This window comes from Sminthopsis crassicaudata, chromosome 3, assembly GCF_048593235.1.
Source record: "Sminthopsis crassicaudata isolate SCR6 chromosome 3, ASM4859323v1, whole genome shotgun sequence".
Taxonomy (NCBI): Eukaryota; Metazoa; Chordata; class Mammalia; order Dasyuromorphia; family Dasyuridae; genus Sminthopsis; species Sminthopsis crassicaudata.
This window is the reverse complement of record NC_133619.1, coordinates 644,659,496-644,673,853: the sequence shown is the minus strand read 5'-3', so window position 1 is coordinate 644,673,853 and position 14,358 is coordinate 644,659,496. Positions and strand designations below refer to the sequence as shown.

Below are 14,358 nucleotides of genomic sequence, written 5' to 3'. Positions count from 1 at the left end.
AATATGGTCAATTATATTAATAGTTTTCCTAATATTAAACCAGCCCTGCATTCCTGGAATAAATCCTACTTGATCATAGTGTATTATCTTGGAGATGATTTTCTGAAGTCTTTTTGCTAATATCTTATTTAAGATTTTAGCATCAATATTCATTAAGGAGATTGGTCTATAATTTTCTTTCTCAGTTTTCGATCTACCAGGTTTAGGTATCAGTACCATGTCTGTGTCATAAAAGGAATTTGGTAGGACTCCTTCATCCCCTATTTTTTCAAATAATTTATATAACATTGGGGCTAATTGTTCTTTAAATGTTTGGTAGAATTCACATGTGAATCCATCTGGCCCTGGGGATTTTTTCCTGGGGAGTTGATTAATAGCTTGTTCTATTTCTTTTTCTGAAATGGGACTATTTAAGCAATTTATCTCCTCCTCTGTTAATCTAGGGAGCCTATATTTTTGGAGGAAGTCATCCATTTCACTTAAGTTATCAAATTTATTGGCATAAAGTTGGGCAAAGTAACTCCTTATTATTTCTCTAATTTCCTCTTCATTGGTGGAAAGATCCCCCTTTTCATTTGTAAGACTATCAATTTGATTTTCCTCTTTCTTTTTTTTGATCAAATTTACCAAAGGTTTATCTATTTTATTGGCTTTTTCATAAAACCAACTCTTGGTTTTATTTATTAATTCAATAGTTTTTTTACTTTCAATTTTATTGATTTCTCCTTTTAATTTTTGTATTTCGAGTTTAATTTTTGATTGGGGGTTTATAATTTGGTCTTTTTCTAGCCTTTTAAGTTGTAAGCCCAATTCGTTAATCTTCTCTTTCTCAATTTTCTTCAAATAAGCCTCTAAAGATATAAAATTTCCCCTTATTACCGCTTTAGCTGCATCCCAAAGATTTTGATATGATGTCTCATCATTATCATTATCTTGGGTGAAATTGTTAATTGTTTCTATAATTTGCTCTTTCACCCAGTCATTCTTTAAGATGAGATTATTCAGTTTCCAATTACTTTTTGGTCTATTTACCCCTAACTTTTTACTGAATGTAGCTGAAAAAGGGAATTTTCAAACATTCTTGATGAAAAGGCCAGAGCAGAATAGAGAATTCCAATTTTAAAATAAAAGACTCAGGAGCAGCAGCAAAAAGGAAAGAAGAAAGAAAAAAAGAAAAAACTAAATTGCAAAGTCCCCAGCCTCACCTCCACCTCCAGAGCCACCTGGCTCCAGTGGCCAGATATAGATCAGGATGACTAGAAATGGCCCTGGAAGCAGTGGAGAGCTTGACCTTAACCTAAGCTAAGCTCTCTGTCTGAAGGAGGCCACACCCACAGAGGCAATAAAGCCTGGTAAAGTTTGAAGGGAACAATGACTTCTTTTACCTGGTCAAAAACAAGTCTGGGAGGGAAAAGTCCCAGGGTTATTGGCCATAGGGGCAGGCAGAAGTTTACATAGACAGAAGGGACAGGGAATAAGATGACTGTGACTCCCTTTCTGTCCCTCATCTTGCTATAGACCCAACAGGCAGGAGGGATTTGGGATGAAAGTGTTTGGGACAAAAAAGACCTACCTAAAATGACTAGTACAGAGATCCCTCATAGAAAGCAGACTTATTAGAATCTCGAGAAGAGGACCCCATCCTGGTCTGTGAGCCAAAATCACAGCAGGAGAGGGCCACTCCCTTGAAAATGTTCACCACTTTTATACATTTCAAAGAACCCCCAAAATCCCCCCATATGTTGTGATTGGTCACATATTGTTCCCCTATTTGGTCAGTGGAATGTAGTAGATATCCTTCTTTGAACAATGTAGTCCAGGCCTTATCTAAAACCACATGCTTCCTAAACTGAAGCCGTTAAGACTTTAGATAACAGTCCCCGATTAATATATGCTTCATTGGTAAGTTCTTCACCTTTTCCCCACACAATCCCCTTTGTTATTCATATATACATACATATATATATATATATATATATATATATATCTCCTCATGAAGAACTAACAATGTGGTCAAATTCAATTAACATCTCCACACATTGATTGTTAATCTCCTCATCTGGATCACCACTGCTACTGCCTCCCGTCCCTCTTTCTGTCATTTTAATGGCATCCTCTGTATGTAAGATTCTTGACAGTGATCTTTGAACTCTTCTTGTTACCAATGTGATTACACAGGGTAAACATAGTGGCAACGAATAATACCCCTGATTGCAATATGTCTATACCATAAGAGCTGTTTCCACCAGCTACATCAAACCAAGACCACCAGCTACTTGTGAAGGGAGATTTCCAAACTTGTACAGGCATATGAACTATCCTGAGAATGCCCTCAGTAATTTCTTTCACTGCTTGTTCGTCATCATTAATTTGCATACAACAGCTGGACAGACCCTTCCTTCCTCTGCTAACAGATATTCTAAAATTAATTTATGTTGTAAAACAGTTTCCCTTGTCTGGGTAGCTTGATCGGCTAGTAGATCAAGGGCCTGAGCAGTTTGATTAGTTGTTACCTCTAATACTGCTTGCAGTTGAATTAATCTGTTTAATACATGTATTAGTGTCCGATATCCACTACTACCCTCTTGGGCCCATGTCGCAGGGCCATATTCCTTGATAATCTGTGCTGGGAGCCAGGCATCTCATTAGCACCACCAGTTTGTCCTCAATCCCCTCTAATGAATGCTGGTGGCCACAATTAAGCACTGACCCATCATCACAAACAACATTTGACTTGCTCCCTCTGTTTCTATACTCACCACAATCTATGATGTCTACCCTCTTTGGTCGATGAGTAAAAGTCCATTCACATTTCCTCTCTCCCACCCATGGGCCTGCATCTGTTTGATTTAGGTAATGCCCCAATAAGGCACCCCAGATCAATACCGCTATCTAGATTTTACATGCACTGTTCATCAGGCCCTTTTCAATGGTTATCCCAGCTTGTTCTCTGGATTCAGTTTGGAAATGCACACCCTTGCAGCATGTGCCAGTCCTTTAATTTTGGTATGCTGAGTCCACTCTTCTTCCTGTGTAGCACTGCTGTACCTGATGTCAAGAGGATCTTCCTTCCCAGGTCAGGGTCAGCTTGTCTTCTTTCCATGTCCGAACCAGGACCCAGTCTCTAAGCTAGAATTTATGCACTGTAATGCTAAGGGAGGAGTCTGAGCAAGAAGCCCTTTTAGTTGTAAGGTTTTCAGATGTTGCAGTAAAGACATGACATATTTCCTTAAAAAGGAATCCTTGGTTTCAAATATTGGATCCAAGGAAGAATTTTGAATCCCTTTTGGATAAGGGTGCCCATACAATAATTCATAAGGTGATAATCCCACATCTCTTTGGGGTTTTGTTCTAATTCTTAATAAGGCATTAAGGAAGGCATTTGGTCCAGGGCAATTGTGTCTCTAACGCCAATTTAGTCAGTTGCTGTTTAATTTCCTTATCCATCCTTTCTACCTAACATGATGAGGGCAGATTTATAAGTTCCATGATAGCTACTGATAGGAGGATCTTAGCTGTGAAATGGGTGCCTTGGCCTGAATCTGCCTACTCCACCATCCTATACCCCGGAATGATATGCTGGAGGAGTACTTTTACGACTGCTGAGGCAGTTGCCCAGGCAAGGGGAAAGGCCTCCACCCATGAGGTCAGATGGTCCACTACAATCAACAGGTATTTGAGATGCCTCACTGATGGCAGCTTGGTAAAGTCCACCTGTATGCTTTGGAAAGGCCTAATACCAGGGGGCTTTCCTCCTTTTTGGACTCATCATCAGGCCATACTATTCATCCTCTGACAAACAGGACACCAGCTAACAAATTGCCTGCTATTGTGTACAAGCCAGTGCCACAAACTTAGCACTGTATCACACAGGCCTTGGACACCCCAATGACTGCCCTGATGTAAATATTGGAGTACATGTCCCAAACACAGTACCTCTCTGCCATCAGGGAGGAGCCAGTGCCCTCTTTATCCTCCTGAGCACCAAGGCTTTGGATTTCCTGCTTTCCTTCTGGGGTAAGGGAAGGTGGAGGCATAAATGCCAAAATTAGCACCATCATCTCCTCCCTACTTACAGATTTCTCTTCTTCAGACCATTTCGCCTCCTCATCCTCAAAGCAATTTCCTCTTGTCTCAAATGAATCTCCTCTTTGGTGCCCCTGCACATGAATCACTTCGATGTTCTTAGGGAACATAAAATTAGTCAAAATTTCAGTGACCAATGCCCTGTGTGCCAATTCCTTCCCTTTACTGTTTCCATTCTTTCCCTCAAATAATTTATAAGATTTAATTTCTTTTTCCCTTCACTTATACAATGACCTAAATATTTTGCCTTCCATTTCACAAATTGCAATTTGTCTTGAGAAATTCTCAGTCCCTGTGCTCCTAAATAATTTAATAAACTGATAGTGCCTTGGACAAGGTCACTCTTTTTCCTCCCTGCCACAAGAGGATCATTTACATATTGTAAGACTTTTAGCATTAAGAAATTTATCCCAGAATGTTCACATAATTCTTACATACCCAAGTGGATGTTTCAGAAATTGAACATTATACCAATCATTTTGCTTTTAAAGTACCCAATACACAGAAAAATCCCAAACTACATATTGTTCATAACATAAAAACATTTTCAAAAGGATGAAGGAAAAAACTCTTATCTTTGGAGTCCCTTTAAATAATTGGCATCAATACAGTTAATGAAAACTTCCCATTTTCACATAAAAGAATCTGCAAAGTTCTTAAAAACAGCAATTAAACTTTTTGAAATAACCCCTTCAAACTATAGATCGAATTTATGATCACATTCCTTAAAGAAGAAAACCATTATGTTTCAAAGAAACAAATATTCAGTCAATTAACACCCCTTGAGAGCAGCCTGTCCCTTTAAAAGATTAGCCTGCTTTCTTCAGCAGTTCAGCAACAGCTGGAACAAAGGCCCCTTTCCACTGCTGCCCTTCCCCCCACTCAATTTCCTACACAGGAATCCTTCTCAAGAGTGTGGTAATCAGTTTATTTCCTTTCTTTTTCCAACTGATTCCTTCTTGAAATCATTCAGGCTTTCAATTTGCTCCTCCAAAGCAATCCTTCATAAATCTCCTGCATTCCCTCTCATCCGTCCCTTCAAAACTTAAAAAGTTTTTTCTTTTTTCTTTTTTTTCCATTCTGGCAGCGTTTAGATCAGATAAGGTTTTATTGCTTTTTCCTTTAGCAGGCTCTGAAAACTGCTTTAAGGAAAAAACTTTCCAGTCTGTTTAAAATGGCCAAGTTCCATTTACTTACAAATTAGTACATCAGGTTAAAAAGTTTATAATCACAAGCAAATTTTTTACTAAGTAACATTAAAATAACCAATTCCCAAGTTTCTTAATCATTGTTCTTAAAACTTAACAGAGCTTTTAAGTCAACAAAACAGATTAGGGGCTTTTTCCAGGACCTCCCCAGAGAGGTTTGTTTCACCTTGAACAGTCTTCCCTGCCAGAATCCAAAGGGAGCTTCTCTAAACTTCCAAACCCACTTAGTGCATTTCTCTGCCTTCATAGAGAATGATTAGATGTTCCATTCAAACTTCTTTTCTTTAAATGTTGGCACACTGCTCTTCCTTTTAACTTTCCAATCTTTCAAATCCCTTTCAATCTATATTTTTATTTCCCCCTCTTCTCCCTTTTCCCCACAAGGCTGCTGCAGTGAGAGGGGGAAAAGATTTTCTTTTCTTGCCTGAGCCACTCTGAAAGTATTACTACTCTGAATGAATTCCACTTCAAACAATTCAGCCTGATATTTTCTAAGTCTGCAACACAGAAGCTGAATTCTTATCTCTCCCAAGCTTGCTAACTTTTTAACATGGAACACAAAACAAACACACAGACAGACAGACACAGAGCTCTATTTTCCCCTTTTACATTTTTATCCCTAGCTATCTTTGTCACAAATTCTTGGACTGCTTCTATCCATTATCAGCAGAGGTCGATCTCAGTCATTGCAGAGCCTACTCAGGAAGTCCTTTCCTGGGGGCGACACAGTCCTCACCAAAAACAAATTTAGAAGGGCTAATCCCTGGTGATCTCCCTCGACCCAGCCAATGGACCCCCCCCAGACCGTTCCCTGACAGCATACCTCAAATTATACATGTAAGTCTTCCAGACTGCATTTAGCCTGCCATAAAGACTCCCTTCATCTTCAGCTCTGCTTTCCACTGAGTACCTGTGCCTTGGCCGGGTGTCCAAGAGGGAGGGAGGCTGCCCACCCAGAGCCAGAGACCATGGAGAAAACTGCTCTGTGGGCGCCCGTCCCTGTTCGGGGTACACAGCCGTCTCCCCCAAAGACCCCATCCCAGAGAGCCCCCAACTGTTTGGGACAAAAAAACCTACCCAAATTGACTACTACAGAGATCACTCATAGAAAGCAGAATTATTTATTAGAATCTCTCGAGAAGCGAACCCCATCCTGGTCTGTGAGCCGAATTCACAGCAGGATAGGGCCACACTCTTGAAAATGTTCACAGGTTTTATACATTTCAGACAAAGAATCCCCCAAATCCCACCCTCTATATGTATGAACCCTTATACAAGGGTAACCGACAGAAATCAGGACTTGTGAGGAGCCCTGGCTCGGACCTACCTGGGACCTACCCCAGTAGAGATGTATTGCACTAAGTAGAAAATGGCGGATCCAAGTGAATGTCCAGAGATTTCAGTTCCAAGCCTTCCGGCTTCCCATTAATCTATTCCAGGAATGTCCTCTGAGGCTTAAGAGCCCCAAGCAGCCTAGTCCCTGAAGTCTGGAGGGTGGGACTTCACTCCTAAAATCATCCAGAGTGAAGACCTCTGAATGCAGCCTGCCTCCCCTCCCCCAGCCCATCAACACATGGCCAATGGCCACTGGAAAGGCTCTTCTCCAGCCCTAGACTCCTCCCAGGCTTCCAAACTCCACCCTAGGACTCTAATTTCACCTGGCCACTTATCCACCAAGCTGCCCATCTTATCTCCAATGAACTCCTCCTCCCCCAGGCTTCCATCACCTCTAGTTTGGTTGAAGGAAGGATTCAGGACTTTTATCTTGCCACAGGACTTGGCAGAGCACTGCCTCCCTTACATCCCATGCAAACACAACTCAAAACATCTCCCTTTTATCTGAGCTCCTCTTCAAGAACAAAACATGTGGAAGTGGAAATCTTCAACATAGAGAAGAGCAAATCCAATTCCAATTGACCAATGATAGACAGAATCAGCTACACCCAGAGAAGGAACACTGGGAAATGAGTGTAAACTGTGAGCATTTTTTTGTTTTTCTCCCCAGGTTATTTTTACCTTCTGAATTCAATTCTTCCTTTGCAACAACAACAACAACAACAAAATTCGGTTCTGCACATATATATTGTACCTAGGATATATACGATAACATATTTAATATATATGGGAATGCTTGCCATCTAGGGGAGGGGGTGGAGAGAAGGAGGGAAAATTCGGAAGGGAGTACAAAGGATAATGTTGTAAAAAATGTTATAATTATAAAATTAATAAAAATAAAATAAAATTGCTTTTTGATAAAAAAAAGAACAAAAAAAGAACAAAACATCACAGACCACAGAAATTTCCTAGATTCAGAAAAATGAAAACTCTTTCTAGAAGCCTTCCCACAGAAAGCCTTTATGATTTTCATGTTATTCAATTTCATATTCATTCTGGATATAACATTACAAGAAATTGAAAGAAAATTGCCCTTAATTTCTAGAAGAGGATAAAAGTCAAAAGAGAAAAAATCTACTGTTCAACAACTGAAAGAGATCAAAGGAGGAAAAGTTACACAAGAATATCCTAAGCAAAGTTTCAAAATTCCCAGGTTAAGGAGAAAATATTGCAATCCAACAAGAAATAAGACAGATTGCAATACTGCAGAAATAGGATTACACAAAACCCAGCAGTTTCTGCTCTGAAAGACCATAGGTTTTGTTACATTAAGTTTCAAAGAACAAAAGACCTGGATTTGCATCCTGAATAATTTACCAGAAATCTGGAATATTGTAGGATGGGGTAGGAAAGGGGAAAAGGAAACTATAAGTATAAAAAATGTGCAATAGGAAGAACTAGAACTGAGAAAGCAGGGTGGTGGGGGTGGAGAACTGGTAACATTGTAACCTTCCTCTCTGAATTGTAGAGGAAACAATGTATCCATAAGGAAGGAGGTAGAAATCTTCTAAATATATAGAGATGAGAAAAGTGGGGGGTTGGGTGGAGCAGGGACTTTAAACTGGATTAGTATTGGGAGTGGGAGAGAAGATAGTCACAGGGATAGCGTAAAAAGGGGCTTGAGAAAGAAAATGGGGAGTAAAAATAAGATGGAAATGATGGGGGAGAACCCCCATCTCTGACAGAGACCCCGCCTTCAGGGCAGTAAGGGGTCTCATCCAATGCAGATTTGGCCAGAGATGTGGCCTCTATTGAGTTGAGCCCCTCCCAGTAGCTCAAATCCCAAGATAAGTCAATTTCTTTTGAGAGGCCTGGGACCACTGACACTATGGGAGGAATCTCATTCAATGGAAGCCCAAACCTTAGACCATTGATAAAAAGTGATTCTGAACCCCAAATCTTTGAAGAAGTGTGAAACAGATTATCCTTTGCCAAGGAAATTGTCTTGGCAAAGCTGCCTCCCAGACTCCTGCCCTGGGTGAAGATATTCTCAGTATTAACCTTTGCTATTTCCCTGACAGGACCTTTGCCACTAAGAAGAAGGTCTTCCTTGAGAAGCTGGCTTCTCAAGTGCCATCGGGTTTGTGAATTCTTGCACATTGGACCTGCACTTCTGATCAGAGGGGATTCCCCACCCCAATTCTTGCACTTCATCACAACTACCACCAGACCGCAGCAGAAGGACATTCACTTGTTTGGATGGGATGTTCAAAGTGGCTCTTTCCCACTTTGAAAATGAAATTTTTTTTAATTAAAAAAAAAGAAGAAGAAATTGCAGTGATCCCCATCAATCAGAGAGTCCCTGACCAAGTTTGTGGTGTTTGGCTGTGAGACTCCTGGGCTGTGAGAAGTGAGCTCAGTGGTCTTAGAAAGACAAAAAAAAAGACTTCAAATGAATAGTGAAATGAGCAAAATCAAGAGAACACTGTAGGCAGCAGGGAGGAGCAGGCCTGGAAGTGAAAATGATGGGAACAGGAAAATGACTCCCCTCTCTCATCCAGTAACAGAGACCTGGGAGGCAGAGAAGCTTTGGGATCCCAGCTGGGATGAGTGTCAGAGCTCTGCCTGCCATTGGTACTCTGCCATCCCGCCTTCCTGACTCACCACAGACTGACTGCTTGATCCAGGAAGAAGGGAGGCTAATCAATGTTGAGGATGGAAGGATGGCTCTAGATGGAGGCACAGAGGAAGCCTAGGATCCAACTCTGTGATATAAGGAGAGGGAGAGAGGAGGTCTGAGTGCTCTAAAAGGGGGAAGGAGGGCAGGGAAGCTGGAGGCTTGGGAAAGTAGAGCCAGGTAAGGTTTGGGAGAAAGATGTCAGCTCCTGACAGGAAGATCAGGGACGCTGCAGTGACAGAAGGCTCCTGGGGGACAGAGCCTGGGAAAGTAGCATGACTGTGTCTTGAGGTCTACCTAGGAGCTGGGGAGATTGCCTGGGACCCTTTGGCAGAGTTTAGGCTTGGTGACCCTGAAGGGAGCCTGGACACAGCAGGCCAGGGTGAGGGTTTGATAGAGCAGCAGCTCAAGAGCCTGGAGGATAGGGGAGAGAGAGATCTCCTTCCTTCTGTTTCTCTGCAGAATTCCCTTTTCACCTGGCTTTGTAATGGTGATACTAATGCAATAAGCTTTCCCACTTGGCCAGGAAATGGGTTCAAGCCTGTAAAATCTTTTGAAACACCTCAAAACACCAGTCTAGGTCCCCCAAAACATTTGAGGGTCTCACCTGGGATGCCAGAGAAGGCAGAAGTGCTACAGGGTACTTTCTGATAAAGATGGGCCAGTCCTCTTTCATGTCATTTTGTCTGTGTCTGTGTCTCCATGTAGAATGTCTGTTTCATGTTTGTTCTGTGCACAATTTAAAAATTGTGTTTAAAATTGCAACCAAAAAATATTTCTGAAGCACCTCAGTGATGGGGATTGTTAGCAAGACTGGTGTAGCCCAAGGCTTTCTGTTTGCTCACTCTTCTCATCCCAGAATTGGAGGGAAATTCAAATTCTATAAAGGTCTTGTTGTCTAACAGATCACCATCTAAACTTAATCTCCCAGTCAGACTGCTCTCCAGACCCAATGCTGCCCTCTTTTATCCTTACAGAGATTAGGTTAGTGAGAACTTAACGGGGCTTGTGAGAAACACTTCAACCAATGAACTTGCTCCCTCTAAAGGTACAAACTCCTTTAAACATGTAAACTCTACCTCAGAAGTCCAAAGGTATAAACTCCCTTCAAAGGCCTTAACCAAAGGTGTGAACTTGAGCCAGAGAATTGTCCAGACAACCTGAGTTATCACCTTGTAATCCTAACATCTCCCCCTTTCTTTTGAATTAGAACATAGGGTGATCATGGCCTTGAAACATAAATCCATCAATATGGGAGGTATTACATATAATTACATAAATTGCATAAACACATAGTAACATAACACATGCTAGAAGTGATGTAACAAATAACATGATCAAATAATCATAAATTGAGAATTTATAAATGTCCATAAGTCTATTGTCCATTAGTCTCATCTTGTGTTAAGAAATCCAATGATTCCTGCTGGTTTTAAAGTTCTTTAACAGTCTTCTTATTAGCCATGCTCTTTCAGTGTCAGATGTTTCTTAGATTTTCTCCTTTGTTTTGAGGCTTTTCTCTTTTTCTGTCTCTCTCTAGGTGCTTGTTGCCACCCATCTGTTTCCTTCTGTCTGTTAAAATACAAACAAACCCTCTCTCCCAGGCAGTTAACCTATCTAACTTCCTTCTAATTACCATTTTCTAAATCTCTTCTCATCATCTGGCAATTACATTGGAGTTGTTTGCACTGGACACAGCCCTTTTGGTTGAAAAGGTCTGTATTCTCCCCAAATGTAATCCATTTCTGCAATCTGGTTGCTTTTTGGCTGACTTATCAGGTAATCCCTTTTTGCAATGTGCTTGCTTTTCTGCAGGTTGATCAAATTAGAGTCCTGACCTTCTAAAGGCTCTTTGGGTGTAACCTCAGCTGCCATCATGCACCAAGTCTTTTTTGCCTGGGGCCCTGGACCTGGGTCCTTCATCCCATTTCCCTGAATTAGTCTACACTAAAACAAAATCCTCAAAAGGTTCATTGGAACCTTGCTCTATTTTAGTGAAAGCCTCCCCCCCCCCCCCATCCTTCTGTCTGGGGAGGGAACCCAAAGTTTTTATTGCAGCCTTAGCAATTTGCTCATACACTGTCATGGTATATTTAACCTGTTCTGAATTCTCTCCATACTGATCTTCACTAGCTAATTGCTCAAAAGTGAATTGTGTGTTAACTCCTGTTTCCAAATTGCATCTGACTTGGATCTTACATAATTCATGAAACTCCACAAGCCACAACAGATTTTGTCCAGCTTCTAAACATGTCCTTGCTATGGATTTTCAATCATTTGGGGTTAGGACTTCATAAGACAAATCATCTAGTAACATTTTAACATAAGCTGATGTAGCCCCATAAAGGGTACAACCTTTTTTCAAATCTTTAATTTTATTTGAATCTAAAGGTGTATATCTTCTCCTTTTTGGACCTACAGAGTCAATATCTTCAATCACAGGATATGCATGTGTAAAATAACTTATATCCTATCCTTCTTTCTTAGCTTTAACCAATGCTTTTTCTAATCTTGTCATAGGCTGTTTAATAGGTGATTCTGTTAGTATTTCTGCCTCTTCCCCTCCTCCTTCTTGCTCCACCCCTGAAGGGTTAATTGAGGAAGGAGTTGGGAAATGCTCCAGTTGCTCAGAATTGTACTTAACTTCATAGTTATCTGATTCATTCTTTTCACCTAGTTTAGTTGACACCTACCTATTTTGCTCCTTCTTATTTTCCTTTAAAATAACAATTTTTAAAGCCACTTGGATTAAATTGTAGGTGTGAAGTGTATCTTTGGAAATTGAGTTTGGTTTGGAATTGTAGTGTTCACCTAATTGCTCTCCTACTAATTTCCACTCATCTGGATCCAATTCTTTTTCCAGAGAAAAACAAGGACATATGACCTGCACAGTTTTTAAAAGTTCAGTAATCTCCTCCAAAATTATAATCAATCCTTGGCTTTTCATAATCTTGATAATGCTCTCTAAACATTTTCCTTGAACAGAAGGCATTTGCCCCATTTCTACTTTAGCTCTTTAACAAAGTTTCCTTGTTACTCACGCTTCTGTGTCAGAGGGACTTTTCCACTGAGATCTGCATCAGAGGCTTTTCCACTGGAATTAAGATATTGTCGGTCGCTGTTTTGGCGCCAAAATGTGAAGGTCCTGGCTTGCTCCTCTGAAGGGCTCAGAATAAGTCCTTGCCCCACATTGGTGCCAAAATTGTAAAGGTCCTGTGGACTCTTCAATTATAATCCTTCTCTGGGAGGAGATCTCTTTTCTGTAAAACCTTTCCCCATATGAACAGGTTTCTTGGGAAGCTTCTGGAGCCTCCAGCCAGACTCTCTTCTTCCAGACTGCCATCTCAACTCTGTCCCAGACTCGACTCTCTTCTTGCCCCACTGCCCTCCTCTTTTATCCTAGCAGAGACTGGGCTACTGAGAACTCATTATCACCTTATAATCCTAACAAAATTCTGCCTCCCTTGTAGGAATAGGGGAAGCAAAACTATGGGGACCACACACAACTTTGCCCAGATTTCCCCCTGGGGGAATAGGGATGGGAATCTATGTAATCCAGTCTTTGCACTTTGAACTCCTCTATTGAAAACTTGGCTGTGGGTATTTGCCCTCTCTCCCCAGATTGAAAAAAAAAAATCCTTTTTTGCTTTTTACCATAAGAGTCTCCGATTTTAATTTGGATAAGAGTTGTTGGCCCACATACTTTGCATTTGACTAGTATAAAGAAGCTTTTGGGATAAGAATTCATTATTTGGTAAGAACTATTAATCATTTTAAACAAAATCTACCCAATTAAATGCACGAGGTTTCTTTTTAACATTGTAACTAGATTTTCCACAGTTTAATTCATAATCAAAAGAAGAGTTCATTTTCTAGGGGCACGATCATACATTCTCTAGAAATCTTTTTTCCGTTTTAGCAACATTTCTTAAGTTTCACCCAAATCTCGAAAAGAGAATACTTAGAATTACATAATAACATCATCAACCACAATAGTTTAAAATGTGAAGCAGAATTGCCACTCAAATTACCCTAACTCAGTTATCTTATAATCACATTGGATTTTTTTTAACCACTCTGTCCTTTTTTCCATCTGATTCTCTAGACTGACTGCATTCAGATTCTACTCCAGAATAATTCGGATGCGGCCACGTTCAATTTTTATTCTTCCAGCTCCTAAACATGGCCCTTTAATGTCAAACCTTAAGGGCTGATCTACCCTAAGTGGCTCCAGCCACGCGATGACCTTCCTGGGAGAACACAGGGGGCTTTAAATGGGCCCGTGCTAATTTAGATTGGGAGAAATGTGCTAACCAAACCCAAGGGATCCGGGACCAGACTCTATGAAAGCGACCGGAATAGACAAAGCAAAGACTCCAGATATTAGTAGCTGGGCTCGCTCAAAGCCTAGATCTGTTTCCATTTCTCAAAAGTCAGGACCAGGGTGTGACCCGGGCGTGTGGACACCTCCTGCCTTGCTTAATGCTGGCTCAGCCGCAGGCAGCCAGGAATAACGGCCAACTGAGGCCAATGAGAGAGAGCATCCCTGCGCCTGAGACCGAGTCGCTTAGAGGCGGGGGAGGAAGTCTTACGGTTTGGGGCTTCGGGACGCGGCTTCTGCTTCGGCCTCCGCACGGCGCCCCCCGGCTCGGAATCCGCGGGGAAGGACCCGTCGCGGTTCTCGTCAGTCACAGAAAGAACCTGTCGGCTTGTACCTGGAGACGCCTCCGAGCGCTCAGCTGGAGTCCGCGTCTTCAAGAACCCCACAAAACTCCCTTCTGCTGGAAGCGCTGGCTTTCCGGGAAATCTCCAGACTGCCTCCTCCTGGCCGGCCCCGGCCCCGCGACGAGAGTCCCCAACCTTGCGGGGAACGCAGGGAGATGACCAGCCGGGGGGTGTGGCCCAGGTGGGATCGGAGCCTTGGGAAGGAGTCCTGAAGCCGGAGGGGGGGAGGGGAGAAGCGGCCATGGCAGTGGCCAAGGCGTCCCACGTGAGGGGGCAGGGCTTGGGGAGCAGTAGGCGGGACCTGAGGTGCTGGTCGTGGGCGTAATG

The 14,358-nt window shown here is 41.8% G+C and overlaps 1 protein-coding gene across 3 annotated transcripts in view; it reads right to left on the bottom strand.

Moving 5' to 3' along the window:
• Positions 1 to 14,257, bottom strand: part of LOC141564947 (uncharacterized) — a 32,095-nt gene extending 17,838 nt beyond the window's left edge. The window contains exon 1 of one of the 3 annotated variants that reach the window (XM_074307815.1): positions 13,899 to 14,257. The gene's annotated coding sequence lies outside the window, so the exon portion shown is untranslated. The other 2 variants (XM_074307817.1, XM_074307816.1) reach the window with 2 other exon arrangements.
• Positions 14,258 to 14,358: the final 101 nt, after the last annotated feature.